Source organism: Miscanthus floridulus, chromosome 15 (genome assembly GCF_019320115.1).
Source record: "Miscanthus floridulus cultivar M001 chromosome 15, ASM1932011v1, whole genome shotgun sequence".
NCBI classification, from domain to species: Eukaryota; Viridiplantae; Streptophyta; class Magnoliopsida; order Poales; family Poaceae; genus Miscanthus; species Miscanthus floridulus.
In genome coordinates this window covers 59,309,177-59,321,998 of record NC_089594.1, presented here as the reverse complement: position 1 = coordinate 59,321,998, position 12,822 = coordinate 59,309,177, and the positions used below count along the sequence as shown (strand labels likewise).

Sequence of the window (12,822 nt, the reverse complement as noted above, 5' to 3'; positions counted from 1 at the left end):
CTACCGCAAAATGAGTAATATAATCAATGTAAATGCGGAAGCTAAAGAGCAAGGTAGAGATATGTAAACTCCCGTCGACGACTCCGATATTTTTATCGAGGTATCGAGAAGCGCTCAAGCTTCCCCCTAGTCCTCGTTGGAGCCCCTCGCAAGAAATCCCTCGCAAGGACCAAGCTCCCGGTCGGGTAACTCCGTGGATAGCCTCGAGCCTTCCCCACGTGCAAGTGGGTCTCCAACGTGCCTTCCGGCAAGCCTCTCCCGGATGCTCCCCGCCATTTTCACTATCAAGCTTCCGACCAAAACGCCGCAGGCCTTGTTCCCTCCGGTACACGGTGGCGGCCACACCACAAACGCGGTTGGTGTGATCTCGCAAGACTACAAGCCCCTCCGATGTACAACAATGGTGCGCGCAAGCACCGAGTGGTAAGAGGTATGCAAACCTCACTAAACACTAGGCCTAAACCTAGAGCAAACGCATAAGCGGTGGTCTAATCAACCTAAGCACTTCGCAAAGCACCTACGCTAATCACCTAATGAATCACTAAGCACTATGCAAGTGGAGATCACTAAAATGGTGTATCAACACCCTAGATATGTTTCCTCAGCTCCACTCACCTCATTTGGCCGGTTGGGGGTTGTATTTATAAGCCCCACTAAGAAAGTAGTCGTTGGGGATGAAGTCCCACTTTTCTGCTACTGACCGGACGCTGAAGTCGTCCTGATCGGACGCGTCCGGTCGTCCCGACCGTTGGAGTCACGATCAACTGATCGGACGCTGCCAGCGTCCGATCACCTACCACCGGACGCGTCCGGTCGTAGTTTCGTCCCTCTGGAACCTGTCTGTACTCGACCGGACTCTGCTGTCCTGCGTCTGTTGATTTGTTCGTTCAGCGTTCGATCGCTGCTGCTGCCGAGCCTCTTGATCGGAGCGTCCAGTCACTGTGCTACCAGCGTCCGGTCACTTCTGTGAGCTCGTTTCTTTGCGATCTTGCGTCTGACTTGGTTCCTATCTTCGTGCTTGGACTTTGCTTGATATCTTGGGTCTTCCCTTGTGCTTTTAAGGTCTTGCTTATGATGTTGATCATCGGATCATCATGTTGACTTCGTCCAAGCCACGTCTTGCACCCTATTGAACTACAAAACAAACACTTGCAAATTCATTAGTCCAATTTGGTTGTGTTGGTCATCAAACACCAAAATCTAAAGTAAGTGGGCCTAGGGTCCATTTCCCTTACAATCTCCCCCTTTTTGGTGATTGATGACAACACGACCAAAGCAAGCAAATAATAAAAATTTGCAAATTTGAAAACTACCTACTTGCTAGGATGCAATGCAAGGGGCAAGGTTATATGATGCTAAAAGATACTACTTGTAAGACTAGAAGATACCACTTGAACACTTATCTTGCCCTTGCAAATGTCCCCATGTGGCATTATGGATTTAAGCCTTGCTTCCTACAAATTCTCCCCATTACATAGGCTAATCCATAATCCACTATCCTCCCTTTTTTGGACCATTACCACTTGTAGACCATTGCCACTTGTAAATTATCATGATCTAGCTTTTGGTCCTAGGGTCCTCTAAATTCTCCCCCTTTGAAATCAAACACCGAAAAGGGAGACATTAGTAGCACAAGGGAGGGTCAAACTTTGTGATCCTTTGTGTATAGAGTGGAATACGTCACAAAATTTGACTCTCACATTATATAGACTAAGCTCCCCCTAAATATATGCATACATATGGTAGAAGGCAAAGCATATGCATAATTGGCAAAATATTGCTCAAGGGAATTTAATCTATATAATGCATGGAGAAAGCATATAAATATCAAAATAAAATCAACATGATGATATCGGTTTAGAAATACCACATGTGGAAATCAACTTGATTTCTACCACTTGCAATAGGTGGTGGATATTTGAATTATGATGCTTAACTCCGGGGACTCCATTTTCCTTGCAATGAGACTACTACACACATGATAAGCTTGAAAAAGGTGTTAGTCTCAAATCATCCAAATTGTAGAGTAACCTCCCCCTAAATTTGTGCACACAAGTGTGGAATACTTGTAGAAGATATGCACATTGATTTTAGAATCAATAATACCACTTGAAAGATGATATCACATGAATGTGAGAATCATTTTTGAAAATGATATTCAGGAGAGATTATCTACAATTTGGACTTTGGCACATATTAGATGAACAATTGTAAGATAAGCTATGTGCCGTGCTCCTAAACAATTTTAAACCATGTAGGTTTGCTCCAAGTGTTAAGAATGAAACCGAGCAAGCCTACCATAAGATATACCTAGTGTATGCATGACAAAAGATATATGCATGCAAATGCAAACATAGGCATGAAAAAGTGACTAGATGCTTAAAGATACCAATTTGTAAGAAATACCACTTGTAGGAAATACAAATTGATACTACTTGAAGGAAACTGAATCTAGTTACCTAACATGGGAAGGGGAATTTGGGTCCATAGTATTCACTAACCCACTTGGCAATGATTTTGTCCATCATGATGCACCCCATGAAATACACCCATACTTTGCCAAGTCTCCAAATTCCCCGAAGTCCATTGGACTTCTCACTTCCCTTTCGGGATCCAAACCTTCTTGGTGCTCTTCATGTTGGAAATGATTTCCTTTGGCACATAGAAGCGTTTGACCCCATTATTGGCTTGCTTGTTCACCTTGATGGCCACTACCTTGTCATTTTTCTTCTTCTTTAACATGTATGGTGTGGAGACCTTCTTGTCTACCTTGTTGGTGTAGGTGTTGGAGAGCTTGCTTGTTTGCTTCTTCTCTTTCTTCTTTGCTCCTCTCCCATTATTAACCTTGCACTCATAGGACTTGTGACCTTCCTTGTGACACACGTAGCAAACCATGGTTTGTCCTTCATCAAGCTTCTTCACTCCCTTGACGGTGTTATCTTGATGAAGTTGGGCTTGCTTCGCCTTGCCTTTCACTTGAGTCAAGTCCTTGGTGAGGCGAGCTACTTCTTGCTTGAGTTGCTCATTCTCCTTTGCAACCTCTTGTGTGCATGTATCTACAACAACTTTCTCAACATAGACTTGGTTGCATGAGGATGAGTCTAAACATAAATCATTACAAGAAGTAGAGGCATCTGTTTTAGACATGTTAAAGATAGAACTTTTATTTTTAGATGCCTTGGCGGGGGTTGAACTAACGGCTTCAAGATTAGCAACTTTATTAGTTAGCTCATCACAATGTTTGCACATGGTTTCCATTTTAGCAAGCAAACTTTTATAAGCATCTTGTGAGCTAGCTAATTTTTCTTTTAATTTTTCATTTTTCTTTACAAGTTGCTTATCATTGATTGTGCATGCATTTGTTGTTGCACTAGCCTCAAGTTGCTCAATTTTAGTACATAGTTCAACATTGAGATTAGCAAAGTTCTTATATTGTTCAAGCAAAGTTTTGTATACTTCTTGTGAACTATCTAGCTTTTCTTTTAATTTTTCGAGCTTCTTTTGTTGACTAGTGCAAATTTTAGCATAATTAAGATTTTGTTGCACAATTTCATCATAAGAAGGCATTTCATCATCACTATCACTCTCACTAGAGGATGAGCTTACGTTACCTCGTGCCATAAGGCACATACGCGAAGAGCTTGATGATGAGTGCTTGCGCCCTCGCCTCTTGTGATGGTGTTTTCCTTCACTTGAAGAATCATCCTATGACCTTATTGATGTGAGGGCTTGGTTCTTGCATGCCTTCTTCTTTGTCTTGGGTGTGGGCTTGTTTGGACAAACTTCCACAAAGTGCCCCAACTCGCCACATCCATAGCATCCTCTCTTTCTTTGCTCATTTCTTTGATTGGTGAAAATGAGATCTTAGATTTGGATGGGCACTCTCTTGACATTGAGCCTTTAGATCATCTTCTCCACCTTGTTGATAAGTTTGATTGATTCTTCATCAAGGTCGGAGGTGGAGGAGGAAGATCGATCATCATCACTTGATTCATCATCATCATCATCATCATCATCATCATCATGTTCTTCTTCATCTTCACTTGAGGAGCTTGAGCTTGAGCTTGTCTCAACTTGCTTGCCATTCATCTTCTTTTTCTTGCTACATGCGAGAGCTTTGCCTTTGCTTAATGAAGAGGCTTCTTCTTGACCCATCTTACATGACATTTCAAATGCCACTATCTTGCCAATGACTATGCCCGGGGTCATGGTGCTCAAGTCCTCCATGTTGTGAAGGATGGTGATGATGCTTGCATATTTCTTTTATGGTAGCACGGAGATGATCTTCCTCATGATGTCTACATCATCTAGCTTTGTTAGTCCTATTGAATGGAGCTCATTGATAATTAGATTCAAACGAGAATACATATCATGAACAAGCTCATCATCATTCATTGTAAAGGAATCATAATTTTGTTTAGCTAGACAATGTTTTTGCTCATGGACATTTGATGTGCCGTCATGGAGCTCTTGAAGTTTTAACCAAATTTCATATGCCGTATTTAAAGTGAACACTTGGTTAAACACATCCATACTAAATGATTCCAACAAGCAATTTTTAGCTCTAGCATTGAAATGAATTTCCTTTTCTTCACTCTTCGTGGGTTTATCGGGATTCTTAATGGGTTTCATCCCATCATGAGTGACTCTCCAAACTTCCAAATCAACCGCCTTAAGGTAGTAAGCCATTCTAGCTTTATAATAAGGGAAGTTAGTGCCGTCAAAGTGCGGAGGCCTAGAGGTATCCATCCAAACCACTCTAAATGGCGTCGACTCTACGGCGGTTAAGCCAAAGGTCCAAATCGAGCCAACCGGCTCTGATACCACTTGTAGGGGACCGTGACACCTAAGAGGGGGGGGGGTGAATTAGGCAACTTAAAAAATCTACTTCTAAACTATGGCCTCTTTTTCTAACCTTAGCAAAACCTATGCAATAGATAAACTATCTAAATGTGCAACTACGGTTTTGCTAGTGTGTTGCTATCTCTACCGCAAAATAAGTAATATAATCAATGTAAATGCGGAAGCTAAAGAGCAAGGTAGAGATATGCAAACTCCTGTCGATGACTCTGGTATTTTTACTGAGGTATCAAGAAACGCTCAAGCTTCTCCCTAGTCCTCATTGGAGCCCCTCGTAAGGAATCCCTCGCAAGGGCCAAGCTCCCAGTCGGGTAACTCCGTGGATAGCCTCGGGCCTTCCCACACGCAAGTGGGTCTCCAACGTGCCTTCTGGCAAGCCTCTCCCGGATGCTCCCCGCCGCCTTCACTATCAAGCTTCCGACCAAAACGCCACGGGCCTTGTTCCCTTCGGTACACGGTGGCGGCCACACCACAAACGCGGTTGGTGTGATCTCGCAAGACTACAAGCCCCTCCGATGTACAATAATGGTGTGCGCAAGCACCGAGTGGTAAGAGATATGCAAACCTCACTAAACACTAGGCCTAAACCTAGAGCAAGCGCATAAGCGGTGGTCTAATCAACCTAAGCACTTCGCAAAGCACCTACGCTAATCACCTAATGAATCACTAAGCACTATGCAAGTGGAGATCACTAAAATGTTGTATCAACACCCTAGTTATGTTTCCTTAGCTCCACTCACCTCATTTGGCCGGTTGGGGGCTGTATTTATAAGCCCCACTGAGAAAATAGCCATTGGGGATGAAGTCCTGCTTTTCTGCTATGGACCGGACGCTGAAGTCGTCCTGATCAGACGCGTCGGGTCGTCCCGACCGTTGGAGTCGCGATCAACTGATTGGATGCTGCCAGCATCCGGTCACCTGCCACCGGACGTGTCCAGTCGTAGTTTCGCCGCTCTGGAACCTCTCTATACTCGACCGAACTCTGTTGTCCTACGTCCGGTCGATTTGCTCGTCCAGCGTTCAGTCGCTGCTGCTGCCGAGCCTCTTGATCGGAGCATCCGGTCACTATGCTACCAGCATCCGGTCACTTCTGTGAGCTCGTTTCTTTACGATCTTGCGTCCAGCTTGGTTCCTATCTTCATGCTTGGACTTTGCTTGATATCTTGGGTCTTCCCTTGTGCTTTTAAGGTCTTGCTTATGATGTTGATCATCAGATCATCATGTTGCCTTCGTCCAAGCCACGTCTTGCACCCTATTGAACTACAAAACAAACACTTGCAAATTCATTAGTCCAATTTGTTTGTGTTGGTCATCAAACACCAAAATCTAAAGTAAGTGGGCCTAGGGTCCATTTCCCTTATAATCAATAATCCAAGCGAAGTCCTGCTTGCCTCCCTCTAGATCTATCCTAACTAGCTATGCTATGGAGGAGGAGGAGCTCCGAGGAGATTAGGGTTTCTGTCTTCTCAAATGACTTGATGACAAGGGTTATGCCTAGGGTGAGAGGTAGGGGCTGGATTATATAGCCCTGAGGGTCCAACATGAGTCCTTGGATCAAACCAATTTAAGCAATGGTCTAGATGCATCCTCAAAGGTGGTGGGAGACCGACATACGAAGCTGGCTGATAGGTGGTCCTAGGGGGGCAGGCGGCCCCACCAACAGGCCAGGTGGCCCCCCCTGTCAGGGGATGGCCCTCCGCTTCGGTGATGTGGCTTCTAGACCCTTCTAGAGTCTTCCCATGTAGGTACCATGGCGGAACTCCGTATTTTCCTTTGACGATTAGGTCTTCCTTGGCAGTTTTCTGATTAAACCCTACTGAAAACACAGATTCACCAAAACTCGTGAAATTTATTAGTTTAAACCCCTAAGCCTTCATTGGTGATTGTATTTATGCCCTTGTACATGTTTAATTGATGGTTTAAATTGGTTGTTAACTACCATTAACAAGGAGTGGGAGGCTTCGGATAGGTAGACAAAGTCGAGCAAAAAGATGGCTTCAACGGTGGGATCGGACAAGGAAGAGACGAGGTCAGGCGGGAGGAGGTGGGATCGGGTGGGGAGAAGGCATGGGGCAAGGAGGGGTCAAGCGTGGCATGAAGAGAAAACCGATTTAGAACTATAATGTAGTAGATCTGTTTAAATAGTCTGCATAAGATGCTACATAAAAAAACAGACTAGCTGAAATATTATCTTTCATTTATACCACACATGTCACAGTCATTTCCTATGTGCAATTGGGAGCTCTTGCCTACCATGAATAGGACTAGGCACCGGTGCTAGAGTGTGATGCCAACGGTGGTGCAGCATTGGAGCTTGTGCTTCCTAGTCGGCATGGACCGACGACGGTGCTAGGGCATGATGGCCGTGGTGGCCGTGATGACCCATCGCTGGTGCTTGGGCATGATGGCCATGATGACATGGTGCCGGTGCATGATGACTGTGATGATCATGGTGGCCATGATGACCTGGCGCCGGTGCTAATGCATCCTGGCCGTGCTGACCATGATCACCTAGCGCCGCTGGTGCTAATGCATGGCGGCCGTGATGACCTTGCGCCTGTGCATGGTCAACACCGCCATTGTTAGGAGAACTTGCTGACTCTGTAGGCACCGACGCAGGTGCCAGGGCATGGCAGCCATTGTGGCAATGATGCTTCGGTGCAGCAGCGTGGTGTTGCGGGCCTGGAGCATGGGGCGACACGTGATGGTTGTAGTGTGCCTGTGCCACTGACAACGTGACCATCAGCAGCATCGCCCTTACCACAGCCACTACCCTAGATCAGGACATCACTGTTGGTTCAAAAAACCCCTTCACTACCAGATTTTGAATCGACAGTGGCATACCGGTAGTGAAAACATATCCCTCTTTTGAAACTTGAAAACAACCTTGCAAGAAAACACGGGCTATCTTATGCATTTTCTTTTTTTTTCTTTTTTTTCTCTTCTTTTTTTTCAGGCGGGGCATCTGAGTACTCATTGTTTTTAATATCTCGGACACTAGTCCATTTTTTTTATCTCTCTCTTTTTTCTCTTTTTTTATGAATAACTTTTGCATAGACCCATGCTTCTTTTCTGTAACGAAAACATTTGAGAGATAGCAAGAAGAACTTGGAGCATTTATTTGGTGGATATCTATGAAGAATATTTTTGGTGTTTACTCCTAGTGTAGGAGTAAAATATTTTTAGGTGGATCTAAATGGAATGGCATGTTGTTGCGCCTACCCCCAGTGTAAGAGTAGTGCATATTTAGGTGGTGTGCGCGTGATCTTGATTTTAAGAACATGACAAATCTCTCATAAGGCATTAACAAAGCTTGACTAAACTCAATGCAAAACAAGCAGCATATATGAGTGAAAGTTTTTCTATTCTAAATATCATATATGGCTCTGGTAGGAATTCAAGCTTTGTCATACATGAACTCATTATATAGGATTCTCATATTTTTCAAAAGATAAATCTCTAGAACTCTAGTATCACTAGGAACAAGATAAACATCACCTCAGACCTTCTCGTATCATATCCGTCAATTACCTAGACTTAGATCAAACATATGCTACCCACGAGTTTCAAGTTCAGAGTAAATTCTTATATCAAAACAGTCATATCGAAAACTCAGGAGAATTGAAGACTGAAAACTAGGTACTTGAAAGGAATCACGATAGAGCAACTAGTCATCATTTCCATTGTAAGAGATTATCCTTAGAGTCTTTTTGTTTAATTCTTAAAAACAGAAAACTAGACACACACTTTTATTTTATTTTCATTTTTAAGATCACACCTTACTATTATATCTATATATATAGCTAAGATAAACTTTTATTTAATTTTTGTTTGTTATGCATCTTTTTACGACATTAACAAATATATAGAAAACTCAAAGATAGTAAAACCAAAAAGAGAAAGAAATACTTAGCTAGATACATGGGCATGCTCCTCTCCCAAGCTGGATGTTGTCGTGGTCTTTCTTAAAATCTCTCTCATCCTTCTAGAATTTGTTTTCCTCATGTAGCAGGTATAGTAGCAGCTCAGGAAAATGTACTTCAGATGGATGGCTTTACTCTTGATCATCCTGCAAAATACTCCAACAAGAAGACCAAAAACTTGTGGCATGGATTAAGATAAGGGTTTAGCGATCAGCCATTCAGAGATTTGTTCTTGTGGGTTTAGATAGATTTCCTAATTGCCAAAGTTCTAGTGGGATGTCTAATTAATATATTTTTGGATTTTCTTATTTATATAATGCAGAAAGAAGTATGTATGCATGTTTATTTTTATTTTTATGTCACCACGGTAAATATTTCTACGGGCTTTTACACACTGTAGATTTGTTCACATGGGGTTTTAGGCTTTATGATGCAATGATATAATGCAATAATAAAACTTTTTATTTTTCCTTTTCTAAATGCAATGCTAATTCAGAAAAGTAATTATGCTAAAGTGAAAAATAATTCATGCAATGCTAAAAGTAAATATGGATAGCTACCGATGTTACCTCATGGCCAAGGTTCGAATTTTTTTAAGTCCTCTGGATAGGACTTGGCTGGAGTAGAGTCCTTTACTTTATGGGTGCATCATCCGGTCTCGGTGATGGAGACTCTAATGATTGCGCCTCTTGTGACTCTGGGGATGATGTTACCTTCTCCTTCCACACCTGCTTGGTCTATGGACTTGACTTTGGTGGAGCAGGTTCATCTTTTACAACTCCTTTAAGTTCCTTATCTTACTCCCATTCATTCTTTGGAGATTGATTCTTCTGGTTTTGGGATGATCGACGTCTCCTCCTAGAGCATGACTTCTTTGGCTACTCATAAGTAGTGTAACTATTAAAATAATAGCATACCTTTTCTCTAGGGAATTGGAAGTCGACTTGTCCAGATCCGACGTAGAAGATCGCGTTGGTGGTGTTGATGAATGGTCTTCCAAGAATGATGGGTGTATCATCTTCTTCTTCACCCATGTTCAGAATCATGAAGTTGGTAGGGGCATAGTGATCATGTATTCTTACCATAATATCTTTTGCTATCCCCTCTGGGAATCGGATTGATTGGTCCGCCATCTGTAATTGCATATATGTAGGAAACAAAGGTTCATCACCGAATAAATATTCATACGTTACCTTGGACATTATGTTGACCCCCGATCCAATGTCGCAGAAAGTCTTGTGGAATATTCTTTGTCCAATAGTACACTCGATCATTGGTACGCCTGGATCATCCTTCTTAGCAAGGAATGGTGAAGCGAGGAGGTGGTCATACTCTGATTGGAGTGTGTTGATCATATTGACTATCTCTTCATGTGGTTGCCTAGCTTTGTTCTTCCTTCTTCTCCTGTTGTTCTTCTTCTTGGTCACTATTGTCACTTTGGGCAAATATGGCGTCTGCAGATGTCTGGGAGGTTGCAAGATATGATTCTTGAAAGAAAACTTCTCCTTTCTATCCTTGATTGTGAAGCAGATCTTGGCACTATCCATGTAGATGATGGCTTTAGCGATGCTCAAGAAAGGTCAGCCCAAAATAATGGGTGCCCTTACATCTCCACCTATTTCCAAAACCATAAAGTCTACGGGAACATATGATTGCCCTACTCGAAGAATGGCATCTTCAAGAATTTCCTTGGGGTAACAGAGTGACTGTAAGCTGCAAACACATATTTGTGTACAACAAAGCATCTCCATTAATTCGATCATAGATTACCTTAGGCATGATGTTGACACTTGCTCCGAAGTCACATACAACTTCTTGAAAAATGTGAGGTTCTATGGCGATGGGATGACAGGTCTTCTTGGATCGCTCTTCTTCTTAGGCAAGATATAATCTATCCACCTTCCTGTCGATGGCTCCGTGTAGTAGTAAGCTACATTATGAATATCGACAAGATTTGCAGTTTCAAGATCTTTCGGTTGCCTCAGAATCTTACCTTTATTGGACAGAGGAACAACAGCCGCCAGCTGAGCTATTTGTGATTCTACCATTTTATTAAAGCTATGCTGGTTCTTAATGGCAGAAGCAAAGCTATCCATTCTATTATTTATATTCTCTAAAATTTTATCATTAGAAGCTACCTTTCTAGATAATCCCTCCATAAGTTTGGATTGACTAGCAATTAATTCTCTCAAGGGTGGTTGATTGAAATTAATAAAAGTATTACCTTGATAGTTACCTTGATAATTACCTTGGTAGTTTGGCCTTTGTTGCTGATTCCATCCTTGATTCTGCTGAGGATGAGAGTAATTGTTGTTGTTGACAACATTCACATCCTCTTGGGTTTCAGGACAACTATTCCCTAAATGCCTAGTGTTTTCACACACTTCACATGTCATGCAAGAATCATGAATGTGTATGACTTCTTGCTTCTCATTAGCTCAGTCTTCAAGCTTCTTCATCAGCAGGTCCATCTTGGCAGACATCATGTCTTCTTCCTTGAGTTGATGTATACATCCACCTCTTTTGCTAGTTTGAGCACATTCTTCATTCCAGCCCTAGTTGGAGGCCATCTTCTCCACAAGAGTGGTCACAGCTGAAAGTGTAAGTGACAAGACTGCACCTCCAGCAGCAGCATCCATAGTCTCATGGGTACTGTTGGTCAACCCATGATAGAAAGTCTGCATGAGTAGCCAATTCTCCATCCCATGATGAGGACATTCCGCAATATAACCTTGAAAGTGTTCCCATGCCTCAGGGACAGATTCATCATGTTGCTGCTGAAAACTTGAAATTCTCCCACACAGAGCATTGGTCTTGCCTATGGGAAAGAACTTTGCTAGAAAGGCAGTGGAGCAGTTATCCCATGTAGTGTTTATATCTTTATTGGCATAGAACCATTGCTTTGCCATTCCCAAGGGTGAGAATGGGAAAAGGCAAAGTAGTATGGCATCCTAGGTTACTCCTTTGATGGTGAAGGTGCTGCAGATCTCCAGGAAGTGTTAGAGATGTGCACTCACATCTTCATGTGCCTTTCCACAAAACTGGTTTGTTTGCACCATGTTGATGAGAGCCGGCTTGAGCTCGAATCCATTATCTCCAACATTGACTGTCGGTCCAGTATGGATGTTGGCCATAGTTGGAGCAGAGAATTCACTAAGAGTCCTGTTAGCCATGGCTTCAAATTCTAGTGTTAAGCTTCGCCTTATATGGTTGTCTTCCAACTTTAACGCTGAGACTTTCTTGAGCTTAGCTCTAGTCTTCCTGATTAATGCTTCTAGATCTTCAATGAAGTTTGTCGAAAGGTCAAAACTGGTCATACATTACCCTGCATAAGATACTCAAGTAGGCAAAACAAGGGTAAGCTTGTTTGAGCAGAGGTCAATGGTTATCTCGATCCCATCAGTAAGTATAAGTTTATCAATACTTCCTTTGCTAGTTACCTTCCCCGGCAATGGCGCTAAAAATGCTTGTTGGTCTTTATTAACGTGTCACTTGTTTTAAGTACTTAGCCACCTTTTATAAACCTATACCTCCTAGCTTTACTAGGTTGTCATCCCTAGTGATGATGCCAGAGATATGTGTTGGTACTACATAGTATTACTAGAATAACACTAAGCAGTTCTTATTAATGCAAGTGACTAGAGAGAATATATATAAATCTATGAATACAAAGTATCCGCAAAGCACATATAATATACCATTGTAGCATTTTAACTGAGAGTATTCTAGGTATCATTATTTATATTTTTACCACTGGGAAGGTCTAGCATGGACATGTATTGATAACTTATACTATTGAAGGAGAAATAAACCATAGCCAATATTCTACTCACAACAGGGTAAGTCATAAGATAAGAGATGTATAAATGATAAGTAATGAGAATAATAAATCACTTAGAGCACTCCTTTCTATAGCATTAGCATGGTCAGGTAGAATATTAGAGGAATAATTTCTAAGTCATTCTTAATTACAAGTGAAAGCATACATTTGATTAGTGCAATTACACCTAGTAAGCATGGCTAAGATCATCATCATATC

The 12,822-nt window shown here is 42.2% G+C and overlaps 1 non-coding gene across 1 annotated transcript; it reads left to right on the top strand.

Annotated features, from left to right (window-relative positions):
- Window positions 1-11,483: 11,483 nt before the first annotated feature.
- Window positions 11,484-11,592, top strand: LOC136509797 (small nucleolar RNA R71). The gene has a single exon (XR_010772537.1). It is a non-coding gene; the product is annotated as a small nucleolar RNA R71 (small nucleolar RNA).
- The last annotated feature ends 1,230 nt before the right edge of the window (window positions 11,593-12,822 follow it).